Genomic DNA, 16,272 nt, shown 5'->3' with positions numbered 1-16,272 from the left:
CTGGGTGACGGTGAGGCAGCGTAGTCGTGGGTCAAAACACCGCTCTTCTGTTCCGATCAAAACATTAAACAGGTTCTCCCCACTCAGTGATGCACCCACTGAGAAACCTGATGAAAGTGCTCTAGTTATTGGTGATTCTATTGTACGGAACGTGAATATAGAGACACCAGCCACCATAGTCAAATGTTTACTGGGAGCCAGAGCGCCTGACATCTTGGCAAATTTAAAAGTGCTGGCTAATGCTAAACGTAAATACAGTAAGATTGTTATTCATGCCGGCGCTAATGATGTTCGACTTTGCCAGTCTGAGATCACTAAAAATAACTTTAAAGAGGTGTTCTATGTAGAAATATGGCACATAGTCTTAGTGTTTATACTTGACTAACTGGGGCCCAGGTCAGGAAGCAGACAGACTGGCTAAACCGACCGTCTGCTAGCTGCCTCCCGTCACAGAGGTCAGTTAATTCTCAGCACATAGAGACTCTTTCACCTAGATATCACACTATAGAGACTGTGTCTGTTCCCCGAACTAGAAAATACAAAAAAACGTCCAAACCAAGTTAAGGTTAACAATTTAATTGAGGTTCAACAAATAAAAAACAGATGCAATATGGATAAACAAATGATGAAGCTTGGCTTATTGAATATCAGATCCATCTCTACGAAAACACTTTTTGTTAATAATATGATAACTGATCATAATATAGATGTGCTCTGTTTGACAGAAACCTTACTTGGGATAACATTACCAAGCATCGAACACATTTACAAGGACAGAATGTTCAAAAAAGCCAATAACATTGTATGCGATCACACACACCCATTAGCATCCCATTTTAATTTATTACCATCTAGGCGTCGTTTCTGCCCACCTCTTATGACCAAGAACAGATCAAAATTTTATTTTGTACCACAAGCCATTAAGGTGTTAAATCAATTAAAATAAGCTATCTGTCCAGCTGGCAGGGTTAGACCCAATGGTATTTTTATTTGTATGTATGTATTTTAGTGTTTTGTAATGCATCGTATTGTTTTTGTTATATGTTGTCATGTAGTGCCTTGAGACTGCGCCGCAAACCCAATTGCCCCACGGGGACAATAAAGTTCTTCTACTACCTGGCTAAAACCTGATGATTACATTATTTTAAATGAGTCCACCCCCCAAGATTACTGTTATAAACATGAGCCGCATCTAAAAGGCAAAGGGGGAGGTGTTGCTTCAATTTATAACAACGTTTTCAGGATTTCTCAGAGGGCAGGCTTCAAGAATAACTGGTTTGAAGTAATGGTGCTACATATAACATTATCCAGAGAAACAAATGTTAATGATAAATCCCCTGTTATGTTTGTACTGGCTACTGTATACAGGCCACCAGGCCACCATACAGACTTTATTAAAGAGTTTGGTGATTTTACATCCGAGTTAGTTCTGGCTGCAGATAAAGTTTTAATAGTTGGTGTTGATTAGAGCTGCAACTAACTATTATTTTTTCTGTCGACTAATCTAATGATTATTTTTTTGATTAGTCGACTACTCTAATGATTATTTTTATAACAATAATTAATCTAATGTTCTTTTTTTGATTAGCTAATGAATCCTTTGGATAACTTTACAAAAAAGTACAACTTCTAATATATAATATTTCAACCTTTATTCATTTTCAACCTATGTGGTTGAATTTTTTACAGTATACAAAAATAAAGAGGCAAAGAAAATTATTTTACTATGGTAAATATGAGTTTACGATAGCACTTTTAATTAAACCACAGTAGGCACAAATTTACAGTTGTCTGAGACATGATGAAATGTTCTTTAGCATCACAAACCATAAAATGTAGTCATGGTTCTGCTATGGTTTAGCATGGTTTCCAGAGATCTGGAGCTGATTCTGGGTAGCTCGGTAGTTTGTGACTGTTGTCTCGTGGCGCGCTATCTTTTAAAGGGCCATTCACATATCGCGTCTTTTGCGCGCTCAAGTTCATTATTTCCAATGTAGGCGTGCGGTATGGGAGCTCATAATGGAAGTGACGCGGTCACGACGCGCACGCGAAAACAGGCGCGTCTGCACCCGTCGAGTTAAAAACATCTCAACTTTTCAGAATGCCGCAAACGCACCGCGGGTCATGTGACAAGAACTAACCAATCAGTTTCATCTTTTCCCGTAACAACGTTGAAAGCTCAGCTAAGATGAAGGAACTGCTGATCATAGCTGTATATGGATTGCCATTTTGCAATAAATTTAGTAGCAGAGCTTTTGCAAACGATTTTTAGAGCTGCAAATTCATTTATACTTTGCTGAAATTTCCGCGTCTTCATGGATCCACATCCCAAGGGTGCAACTGCCCGAGCGCTTTGGAAAGAAGGAGAAAGTGGCGCGCCTAGCATTTTCCACGCGTGTTTAGGCATGATATGTGAACGGCCCCTAGGGCTGTCACTTTTGTGAAAAAATTATTTTTGATTTTTAAAACATAAGTGTTCATTGAGTCGATTGTAAAATCGATTTTCCATGTCTAAAAAAAAGATGTTTTCTTTTTCAATGTCAAATAACAGACGAACATAAAGAGAGCGCTGGAAACGCACAAGTCAGCAATATTTCTTATTTATTGGCATGAAGTTTTGTGCAGAATAACATACAGCAACAGGAATGCAACATTCTCGAAAAAATATATATTCAGAGGGGACAGCTGCCATAACAAAAGAAAAAACATCAATGCAGGCTTCAACCCGGCTGCATTTATGATTTAGGCAATTCAAAAATCTCTTAGATTATTTTAAATAATGATTCAATCCATTTCAAACAACTGTTCAAAAAAATTTAACTTTAAATGGACTTGAGAACAGGCCATGTGTCCAGAGCAGAGCGTTTTTTTATTAAACTTTTCAGCTGTTTATAATACGTGCTCCGACCGCACTGATGTCCAAGGGACACTCAGGTACAGCTGCGCAAGGTGGGGGAATTACTGCCAATTTTCCACCACAAAAGCCAGTCGCTCTCAGCTTGCAATGGTCCTTTTCATAACTCAGAATCTCCTTGAACTAGATTGCGCGAATAAGGCGAATTCGAGTCTACCTCGGCGTGAGACCTCCAGACGCACGTAAACGCGTCTTTACATTGACTTAACATTGAAATAATTCGCTTTTTCAAAGGGAACAATTGGCCATTTTATTTGGCCTCTGTTTGAAGTATTCCCATACTTTTGATAACAGTGGTTTCTGTTTTTGTGATAGAATGCAACTTTCTCCATTCCCAGTATTCCATTACGTGAGATGTAAACAGTGTGACGCGTCAACGCATTTCACGCACATCAACAAATTATTGTACTCAACGTAATCAATGACATCCACACGTCGTTGCAGCACTAGGTGTTGATAATGAAAAAGATACATTGGGATCAGCATTTATAGACATTCTGAACTCTATTGGGGTTAGACAACATGTCTCAGGACCTACTCATTGTCGAAATCATACTCTAGATTTAATACGGTCACATGGAATTGATGTTGATAGTGTTGAAATTATGCAGCCAAGTGATGATATCTCAGATCATTATTTAGTTCTGTGCAAACTTCATATAGCCAAAATTGTAAATTCTACTTCTTGTTATAAGTATGGAAGAACCATCACTTCTACCACAAAAGACTTCTTTTTTAAGTTATCTTCCTGATGTATCCGAATTCCCTAGCATATCCAAAACCTCAGAACAACTTGATGATGTAACAGAAACTATGGACTCTCTCTTTTCTAGCATTTTAAATACAGTTGCTCCTTTATGCTTAAGGAAGGTTAAGGAAAACAGTCTAACACCATCGTATAAAGAGCATACTCGCACCCTAAAAAGAGCAGCCCGAAAAATGGAGCGCAGCTGGAAGAAAACAAAACAAGAGGTATTTCGTATTGCTTGGCGGGAAAGTAGCATATCCTATAGAAAAGCATTAAAAACTGTTAGATCCGATTACTTTTCTTCTCTTTTAGAAGAAAACAAACATATCCCCAGGTATTTATTCAATACAGTGGCTAAATTAACAAAAAAATAAAGCATCAACAAGTCTTGACATTTCCCAACATCACAGTAGTAATGACTTTATGAACTACTTTACTTCTGAAATCGATACTATCTGTGAGGATTTCCAGTCAGGATTTAGACCTTATGATAGTACTTAGACTGCTCTCCTTAATGACCTGCTCTTATCATCTGATCGTGGTTGTATCTCTCTATTAGTTTTATTGGATCTTAGTGCTGCGTTTGCTCTATTGACCACAACATTTTCTTGCATATATGGAAGTGCATTAGCATGCCATTAATGGAAATGCATTAGCATGGTTTAAATCGTACTTATATGACCTCCATCAGTTCGTAGCAGTGAATGAAGAGGTATCATATCGATCACAAGTGCAGTATGGAGTACCTCAAGGCTCAGTACTAGGGGCGCTACTCTTCATGCTTTACATGTTACCCTTGGAAGATATCATCAGGAAACATGGTGTTAGCTTTCACTATTATGCTGATGATACTCAGCTCTATGTTTCTTTGAGGTCCAGAAAAACATAAAAATTTGAAAAACTAACAGAATGCATAATTGATATAAAAAACTGGATGACGAGTAATTTCTTTCTGCTAAATTCTGAAGATAAAAAAACAGAGGTGTTAATTATAGGACCTAAAAACTCTGCATTTAATAACCTAGAACACAGTCTAAGACTTGATGGCTGCTCTGTCAAATTTTCATCATCAGTTAGGAACCTAGGTGTGCTACTTGATAGCAATCTTTCCTTAGAAAGCCACGTTTCTAGCATTTGTAAAACTGCATTTTTCAATCTCAAAAATATATCTAAATTATGGCCTATGCTCTCAATGTCAATGCAGAAATGCTAATCCATGCATTTATGACCTCAAGGTTAGATTATTGTAATGCTTTATTGGGTGGTTGTTCTGCACGCTTGGTAAACAAACTACAGCTTAGAGCTGTAATCGGGCCTTAAAAGTTAGGCCCGACAGGACCCGAGCCCGACAGGTTTCTGCCCGAGCCCGACAAGTACATTTTGATTGACAGCTTTTTTAAAGCCCGAACCCGTTTACAGCCCGACATTATTCAAATGTGCGCACGCACACAGCTCTTTTGCCTTTTGCCAACAATGAGCAATTTATTCATGTTTTAACATTATTTAGTCATAACTAACGTAGACTAGACCACTTGGAAGTTGGAATAAAGAAATAAAATAAGTCCTGTGTCACATCGTAACATCTCAGCATTCTAGACATAGGCTCATTTAACCTATATATAGACCAACGCACCAATAAAAACGAGTCATTTAAAATTTTTTTTAATTAAGATACATTTTAAATTAAGATGGGTATTTGGCAAAAACGAAATTAAGATAAAGGCTCCGCCGGATTTGCTTTATTTAATAAAAGAATAATGCCAACATTAGCGTAAATACTCTGTCAACATTATGCATTTAAGACTCAATGAATATTTAGTTATCATTTGAAAAACCTTTACTCACAGAGGTTTTTTGTGGAGGAAAATGATTGAATCCACTGTATATGTCTTCAGCGCGCTCCTGCGCTCACTGATGGTACGTCATTATTCACTCATTATTCTCATTATAGACATGGCGAAAACTTTTCCACACCTCCGAGTTTGCTTTAGTTGCTGGTGCAACCAAAACGTAATCACCAGAGGCAAGCCTCCGTTACACCTGCTCAGCATTCATTTTCGCATCTTTCTCGCGCTAATCGAAACACATCACATGACCGCTCGTTTACCTCGCAAACCGGAGCGCATTAGTTAGGTAAACCGGAACCGGAAACACTTCACATAACACCGTACTTGCTACATCATTAGAAGAATGGCATCTACGCTAATATTAGTCTGTTTCTCTCTTGTTCCGAGGACACCGTAGCCACCAGATCCAGTCTGTGTCCAGATCAGAGGGTCACTGCAGTCACCCGGATCCAGTACGTATCCAGACCAGATGGTGGATCAGCACCTAGAAAGGACCTCTACTGCCCTGAAAGACAGCGGAGACCAGGACAACTAGAGCCCAGATACAGATCCCCTGTAAAGACCTTGTCTCAGAGGAGCACCAGGACAAGACCACAGGAAACAGATGATTCTTCTGCACAATCTGACTTTGCTGCAGCCTGGAATTGAACTACTGGTTTCGTCTGGTCAGAGGAGAACTGGCCCCCCAACTGAGCCTGGTTTCTCCCAAGGTTTTTTTCTCCATTCTGTCACCGATGGAGTTTCGGTTCCTTGCCGCTGTCGCCTCTGGCTTTCTTAGTTGGAGTCACTTCATCTACAGCGATATCATTGACATGATTGCAAATAAATGCACAGACACTATTTAACTGAACAGAGATGACATACCTGAATTCAATGATGAACTGCCTTTAACTATCATTTTGCATTATTGAGACACTGTTTTCCTAATGAATGTTGTTCAGTTGCTTTGATGCAATGTATTTTGTTTAAAGCACTATATAAATAAAGGTGACTTGATCTCAATAACCTCCACTCAGACTTGAAGCATCATCGCAACATGGTACAGTGCACAGACTCACCGTGATTTACCCCGATGCATTCAATAATATCAAATGAGAGCCGCCGCTGGACCTGTGAGTGACAGCTTCCAATCAAAGCTGATTGACAGCACTAATGAATTAATCTAAACAACACCAGAGGAACAGAGGACTACTTTCACCAATCTGACAGAAAGACAAACACAACGCTCTGTGTACATGACAGAAAAACTAAATGGAGTTTAATTTGCTTCTACTTTATAATGATTGTTCACACATGAGAATTGTCAGAAACATTTTCATCTGACACATGAGGCCTGCCACATCCATTAGCGTCTGTATGATATCAGCTCTTAACTGGCTTCACAATGAATGTGTCCATAAATATGGAATATTTTATTCCTCGGCAGATATTCAACATCAGACTCCCATACATGAATTTCCTCTGTTTAGTAGCAGTTATTCATTCTCTCCACTGTCCGGCCTGTCAGGTGCATTTAGAGTGAAAACCCAGCAGACTTCAGACTGGTTTAGTGTCCTACATCCATCTGAAAGCGACTGAGAAAGAGGACAGGATTTTTATTCTGGGCTTCTGTCTGTGGAGATGGAAAAACATGTGCAGCACCAACATACTGTGTGTTTCAGGAATAATCACACACACACACACACACACTTTCTCTCTCTCTCTCTCTCTCTCTCACTCTCTCACATGCAACCACACTCATAGATGCCTTCGAGAGAGAGAAATAAAAGACTGTAAAGAAGTGACTTTGTGCTCCTGAAACCATTCCAGCTCAGAGAGATCCCCATTTATTCAATCTGGAAGCAGCTAACAAGGAAATCAATACACTTAACTGCTGAGAACGTAATCCATAAACATGGTTCAGGAGGCTCTGGCCCGCTTCAGAACGAACATTTAGAAAGAAATCATGTGACCTACAGCAGCATCAAGCACATCATCCTACAGTCATGAAACCTTTCGTGTGTCTGTGTCAAATTAATAACATTCTGTATTTTATTTATAACTCGTTGATCACATCATGTGTGAACTTCTTTCCATGAAGTACAAGATTCCAAGAAAATTCTGCTGGATTACGTTTTTATAATTGTGATTCCTGACCTTATGCAAAACAGTCTCCACTGCTCAGAACTACAGTAATTAACTACCACAGAGAGAGAGAGAGAGGGAGAGAGAGAGAGAGTGAGAGAGAGAGAGAGTGAGAGAGAGGGAGAGAGAGAGAGAGAGAGAGAGGTATAGATGGGTGGTCTGGAGAATTCAAGGGTAAGACTTTTTTTTTTTTTACTCTGCGCTCATGAGGAAACCGTGAGTCTATTTCAGGTGTAGAATCAGGCCATCTGCAATAGAAACAGGACGATGTGCTTTGTCTTGTGCGCTAAATCTAGATTAAGGGAGTGAGAAGATTCTGTAATCAAATAGGATGATTTTAAAAACACACATAAAAAAAAACATCAACATGAAGAAACTGAAGGAGTTTATGAGCTGAATCTATCGCAGCGGCTGCAACCAAACCAAACGAGTCTCAAAGGACGTGAAGACGCAGGGCCGGCGCTACCTATAGATGCCTAGGGCCTCCAAATCATCCCTATATGCTTGTCCACCAATCAAGAGCAGCAAAATACTGTATGTCCATTGGATATCATAGTTGTCATTCACCTGTAGTAAAACCAATTAATATCCCTGTTTAAACCTGAGTCACGCCCACCCTCTGAATATTGATCTGATGGCGCCGAAATGAATGTATAGTTTAGGGGCTGCTAAGAGTAAGGCTAAACAGGCACGCAAAGAAAGTGCAGCTCGTCATGCAGGTATCAGCTATTTTGGAGTGATTGTAAGGTATTGTAAAAAAATAAATAAACTGAGCCTGACGATCAGCGTCATTTTGGGATAAATCATTTGATGGTTATTCTGAGTTCAAAACAGCGTGATCACCGTTGATTGATAATTCGCTTCTGATACTTTGAATCGGAGCGTACAATGCAGAATTTTTTTAGAAAATAGATACGTTACCAACCGTCCGAAAGAATCTGTTCGCGGAAATGAATCGTAATTCCAGTCACTGTTTCACTGAGGCGAATTCATGATGAACCGTTGATCTGAATCTTACAAAGGAGTTGGTTCTCCTCGATGGAATCGATTATAACCTGTGGAATCACATCTTGATTCCTTACACCTCTGAATCAAGGAATCGATTGGAATCCTTAGGAATCTATTTACAGCCCTAGTCAGGCGCTGACTGTCAAAATAGTTAAAGAAAAAGTAAAGAAGTCTGTCAGCCAAAGAGCAAGCGCACTATACTAGAGCATTGTTTATTATGTTTCAAAATGGCTACCTCCTCAACTGTCTGTAGATCTTCTAAAACGCAGATGTTTAGCCTACATTTACTGCTCGATCATAATACACCTACTTCATTTTTTTCTTTTTCCAATCATAAATACTGTTGCCATATTTATTAAAAATAATTTTAAGCATATGAACAAGCACACCCAATTACAGTTGAAGAAATGATCTAGACTTTTTATTTAGTAGTTTATTTCTATCACTAGCAGCTGATTTGTGTATATTCATATGTATTTCTCTACAAACCATAATATGACATATTTAGTTTATCAAAAACAAAACTGTTCATTATCCCAAATAATGGGTTAGTGTGTTACTATAAAGAAATTACTGAACAAATTACTGAAAATGTTTAAAACTAATAAAATAAAAACTGTCATTAAATTAACATTAAACAATGAGGGGAAAAAAAACTGAAAAAACATCTGGTCCAGATTACTTTCAGATTATTTTTTTTGTTTTGTTTTTTTAAGTAAAATTATAAAAATACTTATTAACAAAGTTCGGGAGGAGCATGTTCAGATAATTAAACCTTATTAAATGCGAGTGGAGCACATTCAGTTAATCAACCCAATTAACGAGATAACAGGTATATACTGCAGACTTACCTCTGCTCACTGACAGTTTATCAGTATCCCTCCACCACCTCATCTCCTCACTTTGATTTTAATAATCTCTTATTGGATGTAAACAACACAATCCAAAATACAATGCAGTCTAGTTCTAGACTATTTCTATCACAAACAGGGGTTAATACTCTTGGTTCGGGCCAAAATTCAGAGCCCGGAGCCCTCCCCCGGACAGATTGCCAAATACGCATAATCTTTACTCTATTTATTTTTATTGTTTAAGTGTGAACTCGTGAATTCTAAAAGGTGGAGGGGCCTCCAAATGTCTAGAACCGGCCCTGTGTAGACGGTTTAGTGTCATATTCATCCACACTCACAATCAGCCAGAAATATTACTATTATCATCTATTACCTTTATAAATATTACTGTTAATAATGAAAGTCAAATGACTAAATTAACCATTTTAATTTTTACTTGGACACTAACTATGTCTGGAGAGTTTGACATGCGTCTGTTAGCGGCTGTAAATAACCAGCAGAGATTTGGACGGACCTGCTGTCAGAACGCGTAATATTGCGCATATGTTCAGCTCTCGTTAGGACTAATCGAACTGCTCTGCAGTGCTGAATATTAATCTTAGTGTCAAATGTAAGAAGAACAGTAACTATCAAATAAACAATCTTCAAAAACCCTAAAAACCTCGATCCCCCAAACACTGACTGAACATTAAAGGCCATGTTGCAGGTTAACCATCACTTTCGATTAATGGGTACATAAATCACTCAAGATATGTATATCATTTTTAAAATGTCTCAAAAATGGTCTCAAAGACCTATTTTTAAGTTTTTGGTATTAACGTTTTTTTTACGCAACTCTGTGATGACGTCATGTTGTGGAGAGGTCGAGGAAAGGTAGCCTCAGTCTAGTATGATGCCGCGTTCCAGGCAACCCCTAACCCGTGTTTTTCCAACCTTAAACCCATGAAAGTGCACTGGAACGGCAATCAAACCCGTGACTTCGCACCCGTGAAACTCGTGTCTCTTACTTGATCGATGCAGTTCATGCTAGTGGTACACGTTGAAAAAACGATTTTAGGTCAATGTAACGTTGCAATAAAATAAATTATCTAGTTACAATTCCTTGCGCTCAGAAAGTTTGGCGTAACTTGCCTGGAACGGTACAAGGTCGTTAGTAGTGGTATGAAATAGTGATTACGAGCTCAAAAACCTGCCTGGAACGCAGCATCAGAACTATAGCGAATGACTGGGATGAGGAAGAGGTGGCGAGAGCAAACATGTATGATGACCCGAAGCGGTGTGATTTCGATCGAGCCAGCCGTGAGAGGGCAAATGAGGAATTGCCAAGAACTGATGTCCGTCAAAGCCTATGCAGGAAGAGAGGATGAGAGAGTTGAAGTGGCCTGGTGTGTGTGTGTGTATATATATATAGGTGCTTGTGTGGGTGCCGTCCCATGGAAACTGCACTGAAAAGCTTGTGCTGTATGGAAGTGTGTGTGTTTGGGTCGCTGTTGGTCGATATCTCTCTATCTATCTGTCTGTCTATCTATCTATATAATCTAGTCTATCTATCTATATATATCTATGTATTTATCTATTTATCTATAATTTATCTGAATACTCTCGTCTCTCTAGTCACTCTCAGTGCTCTCAAAGCAGGCTTTGGTAAATTCTCTCCCCAACGTGACGTGATGCAGTGCATTGTTGGGGAAAGGAGACCGCTGTAAGATAGTACCTACTTTTTTCGTATTATATTCCATTTTGTGATACCCAACAACATAAAATACAATGGATAACAGTTTAAATGTTTATTACCAACAAGCAAATTGCACAAATTCGTTAAAAAATGAACCTTGCAACAAAGCCTTTAACACGATCATGTGAAACACACCGAAAGCTGCTGACGGTCATGAGCCCTTTCTGAACTGAACGTTGTCCCTCTCAGGAACGGACTGAGCTTCTGTTAGAATAATGCTTCAATCCAAAGCAGAGGGTCAAATATGATTTGTGGTCTGGATTTAATATGGAAAAAATTTGATAAATCTTACCTAATAAATGTATTATTTTTAGTGGCATCCTAAGGATTTATCAAAGATTACAATCGAGTCTATTGAGTCTATTGAGCTGCCTCAAGTATCAGAAATTTCTTGAGAGTTTTTGTTGAGACTGAGCTGGAGGGAACAAGCTGATTACGTGAGCAGTAAAATACATAAATCTAGCAGTATAAGAAGGGGGGTTAGGCATCTTGTTAGACTTTACTATAATTTATCTGCATCTTTCATATTGTAATAAAGTTAGGGCGAGCACACTTCCTACTACTCTTCAAAAATTTTACCCTTCACATGTGTTTTGTTAGAACTGCAACCTGATCAAATCCATATACTTTATCTGCTTTTTCATTTCATAAACTTCAGGTTCTTATTATTTATAATATGAATATTTTTCAAATGTGTTTTCATAAATAAGATATATTGAGGTGAGGGTAAAATTCCAAAGCAATGTAGAATTTATTTTGAAGTAAATTTACAGGGTTAGGGGTTTTAAAATATGGAAAGGTTTATCCGATCAAGCAAACAAACAAAAAAAAAATATTCTTCAATATGTTATAAAAGGGGTATAAAGGATAATTTTATTGCTGCATTGTATTTTTATTTTATTTTATTTTGTATGCAGTTTATGTACCATACAATTTTTGTTTTTTGAGTATATTATTTATGGGTTTTTGATATTAGTTGTAATTAATTTGCAGTCATATACATTTATATATTTTTGTTTTTTGATTGTACATATTTTGATCTTGTGCAAATAAACAGAACTAAAATAAAACTGGGGAAGTCGTGGCCTAGTGGTTAGAGACTATGACTCCATGAGGTGCCCTTGAGCAAGAACTGAACCCCCAACTGCTCCCTGATGCCCACTGCTCCGTGTGTGTGTGTGTGTGTGTGTGTGTGTGTGTCCTCTTTGGAAGGGTTAAATGCAGAGCACTAATTCTGAGTATTCTGAGGGTCACCATACTTGGCTGTATGTCACGTCGCTTTCACTTTCAACTAAAGTTAAAGGTCCCCTTCTTCGTGATCCCATGTTTTAAACTTTAGTTAGTGTGTAATGTTGTTGTTAGAGTATAAATAATATCTGTAAAATTCTCAAAGTTCAATACCAAGCGAGATATTTTATTTAACAGAATTCGCCTACATAAAACGACCCGTTTGGACTACATCCCTCTAGTTCCTGCAGTAATGACGTCACTAAAACAGTTTTTTGACTAACCTCCGCCGACATGAATACACAAAAAGGGGGCGTGGCCTTGTTGTGCTCCGACGGAGAAGAAGGAAGAGCTGTTTGTGTTTGTCGCCATGTCGTTTTTTATCTCTGAGTCCAATCATCTTTGTTTGGGCTTCCCAGGGACGCTGTACTTGGAGATTAATGGTTACAATTTATATTTAACTCTGTTCCCGAAAATTATAATCCACATGTAAAACTATGTGCAGCACATTTTGCTGAGGACAGCTTTCTCAATCTCAATCAGTTTAATGTCGGATTCGCACAAAGATTATTCCTGAAAGATGGAGCAGTTCCCTCTTTGTCTGGAGAAGGTGTTGTTTATGGACCACAACCGGTAAGTGTATTTTATTATTTAAGTTGGTGCGTTTAACAGTTTCTGTAACTTATTACACAAAGGGTAACGCTGTTTAGCTTTGTTAACTAGATGTTAGGGCTGTGCAAAAAAATCAAATGCGATTTCCATGCGCATCTCGTCAGTAAAAACGCTCCTGTGATTATAAGTACATCTCCAGCACATACTCCTGCCCACTTGCTTCTCAAAACTAGTTCAAAACTAGTCCAATCATGTTTCCAGGAGGGCAGCGCGCGTTCAGCTGCTGTCGAATCACAACACAGGAACCGCTGGCCCAATCAGAACTCGTTACATATTTATAGAACTTTATACTTTATTCCTTTATAGAACAAGGAAGTCATCAGCCCGTTTTTATTACAGTGAAAACAGCGGTATACAGATAGGTGAATTGTGTGAAAAATACTGTGTTTCTTTACACGCGAAACATGAACATGTTATATTGCACACTGTAAACGCAATCAAAGCTTCAAAAAAGCATGAAAAACGGGACCTTTAAAGCTCTCTGCAGTATGTGATCAAATCGGTCTCAGCAGAAATGAAATATAGGACCAGACTCAGCATCTCTTAACTTCATCACTGATTCAAACAAGAATCTGAGACAATGAATAGAGAGAAACATCCTTCATCAGCCGGTGAGTATGATCTGAATACTCGAATGACCCGAGCTACATCAAGAGCTGCTAAACAGGAACTGTACACATCTTCATTTCAATAGATAAGCCACGCCGCTTTGATAACTCACTCTCCATAGCCTCCTTATAGACAATGCAACTCTATTTAGCAGCGGCCCTATGGCAAAACAGCCGTCTGAACCGAAAGAGTGAGCGCATCGCTGTAATAAAGAGAAGCGCAGTCATCTACAGCACTGTTCATGCTAGCAACACTACTGATATACAGAATAACATAGCTCATCTAGTGATGTCCAGTTAGATAAAACATCAGTCTTTTGAGAACCTGAATGGATGGAGGAAATGCTCTGCAGGAATAACAGAATTCCCAGAATCCTGCAGGACACACTGAAGAAAAGTAGAGGTAAAATAGCAAGTCTTTCACTGGCCTTTATATTACGTGGTTTACCTGATATTACACCAATCTCAGGAGTCAGGTGCTCACTATTATTTATGGAGCAGGGGTTATCATCTTATGAGCTTATGAGAAACTATGAAAACTCGTCAGCAAGCATTTAAAGAGATTATAGTGAAACCGCACTGCCCTACAGAAGAGTGCAGCTCCATACGCCTGAAGACCAACAGAGAGGAAAATAAGAGCACTTTTATCCAAACTGGTACATAAGCAATTTGTTACAAAGCCAAACAACACTCAATGTACAAAAACAGGTTTATTTTTAGAAAACTGGAGTAGGAAACAAGCTAGAGCAGAGTTGATTTCTGCATAACTGTGTGAAGTGCCTTGGTTTGACCCGTCAACCGTCAGTTCCACTTTTTGAGCGCAGACCTGAAAATTACATTTCCAACTTAAAGTAGTATACATTTTTATGCGTTTATGCTTTGAATGCACAGAGTTAAGGTCTGTCTCTTCTTTAAGAAGACACTTGGCGAAAATTATGAAACAATTTATAAAAAATGCTGAAAATTACAAAATGACACAATTATGTAACAAAAAAGATATGAAAGTTCAAGTTTATGTAAATATAAAATGTAACAATTAAATCCTTTATCTTTCAGTGAGATTTTGTTTCCACTAGGTGACCATCAAACCCCATCAGCAACATATAACCATCAGTACACCATTTCCATATTTTATTTGAATGATCTGAAACATGTTTTGCCATACTTCTCTCAATATTTATGAAGTAGACATCACATTCAGAAGTATTAAGGGCAGTATGGTACTATTTGATTTCAATACAACTCAATAAAAAGCACGCAACAAGAACCTTAGACTTAGACAGTTTACACTGCATCAGAAATGGAGAATCTTTTTTTATATATTTTAAACACATTAAGACCTTTTTTCTCAAAAAATTTAATGGATATTATCGTTTGAATACTTGACATGAAAAGTTTGAACAAATGTTTCATGATTTTATATGTGCATTTCAAAGTAAAGACCAGAACTCACTCTCTGACTCTTCTTGCAAATTAATAAATTACCATTGCTCTGAACTTTAACTTTCAAATGATATACAGTTTGTCAAGATTACTTTAGGTTCAAACTAAGATATTACCGTTTAAAACATGTAATGACAACTGAGCCCACCAGTAGGAAAAGTGTACCTAACACACAGTTTCACCCACTCTTATGTTAATCTTCAGTAAATATAATCAGGGGTGCACACATCTTTTTCAGCCTGGTTCTCAAAGAGAACCTGGAGATTTGGTTTGGTCCTCACACTACATATAGTACACTTTATTTATTTCGTTTTTTTGGTCCTCACACTACATATAGTACACTTTATTTATTTAGTTTTTTTTAAATTAAATAATAGTAAATAAACTAAATAATAGTATGTGATAATATTATAAAAAATAAAAAGCAGTCCTAGTATTAAATACAAATGCATGTATTTTATAGTAAATAAAATTAAAATTAAAATGCTAATATTTACTACTAATATCTTTGTTTGCCTCTTTAAGAAGAATCGCTTTATGTATTCCCCAATTTTAAGTCGCTTTGGAAAAAAGTGTCTTAAAATAAATAAACAAAAGCGTTTTCATCATATTAAAACTTAAAATCAGCAGGCTTTTATTTTGGCGGGTTGCCGGCAAGTAAGTATACACGCTTCCGGATTGAGCGCTGCTGATTAAAGAGTGTCAGTGGATGAATGTCACAGTTTTGTATTGTGCTTTGAAACAGTAGGCATAGCCTAGATTTATGCTTTCAGGTTGAAAATAAAACATATAGTACAGTTTGTGATCTAAAATGGTAATTGTGCATTAACAGCTGTCAACAACATTGTCACACAAATGCACTGTCAGAACATATTTATAATATGCATTTTTATTTTGGTCACGATTGCGGACCACTTATGTACACCCCTGCATATAAAGTATTATTGCATTGTATAACTTTACTGTTCTCTCCAACAACAGCCAAAGAGGGACGAGCACATGCGCACAGACTGTCAACAAAACACAGGCATTTAATGCCAATTCACGTAACTGTCTGCAGTTCTGAATCATAGCCAGGATCTTTTATAGCTGGGA

The sequence above is a fragment of the Carassius gibelio genome, chromosome B15 (assembly GCF_023724105.1).
Source record: "Carassius gibelio isolate Cgi1373 ecotype wild population from Czech Republic chromosome B15, carGib1.2-hapl.c, whole genome shotgun sequence".
NCBI lineage: Eukaryota > Metazoa > Chordata > Actinopteri > Cypriniformes > Cyprinidae > Carassius > Carassius gibelio.
The sequence above is the reverse complement of the archived record's forward strand: the minus strand, read 5'-3'. Positions refer to the sequence as shown.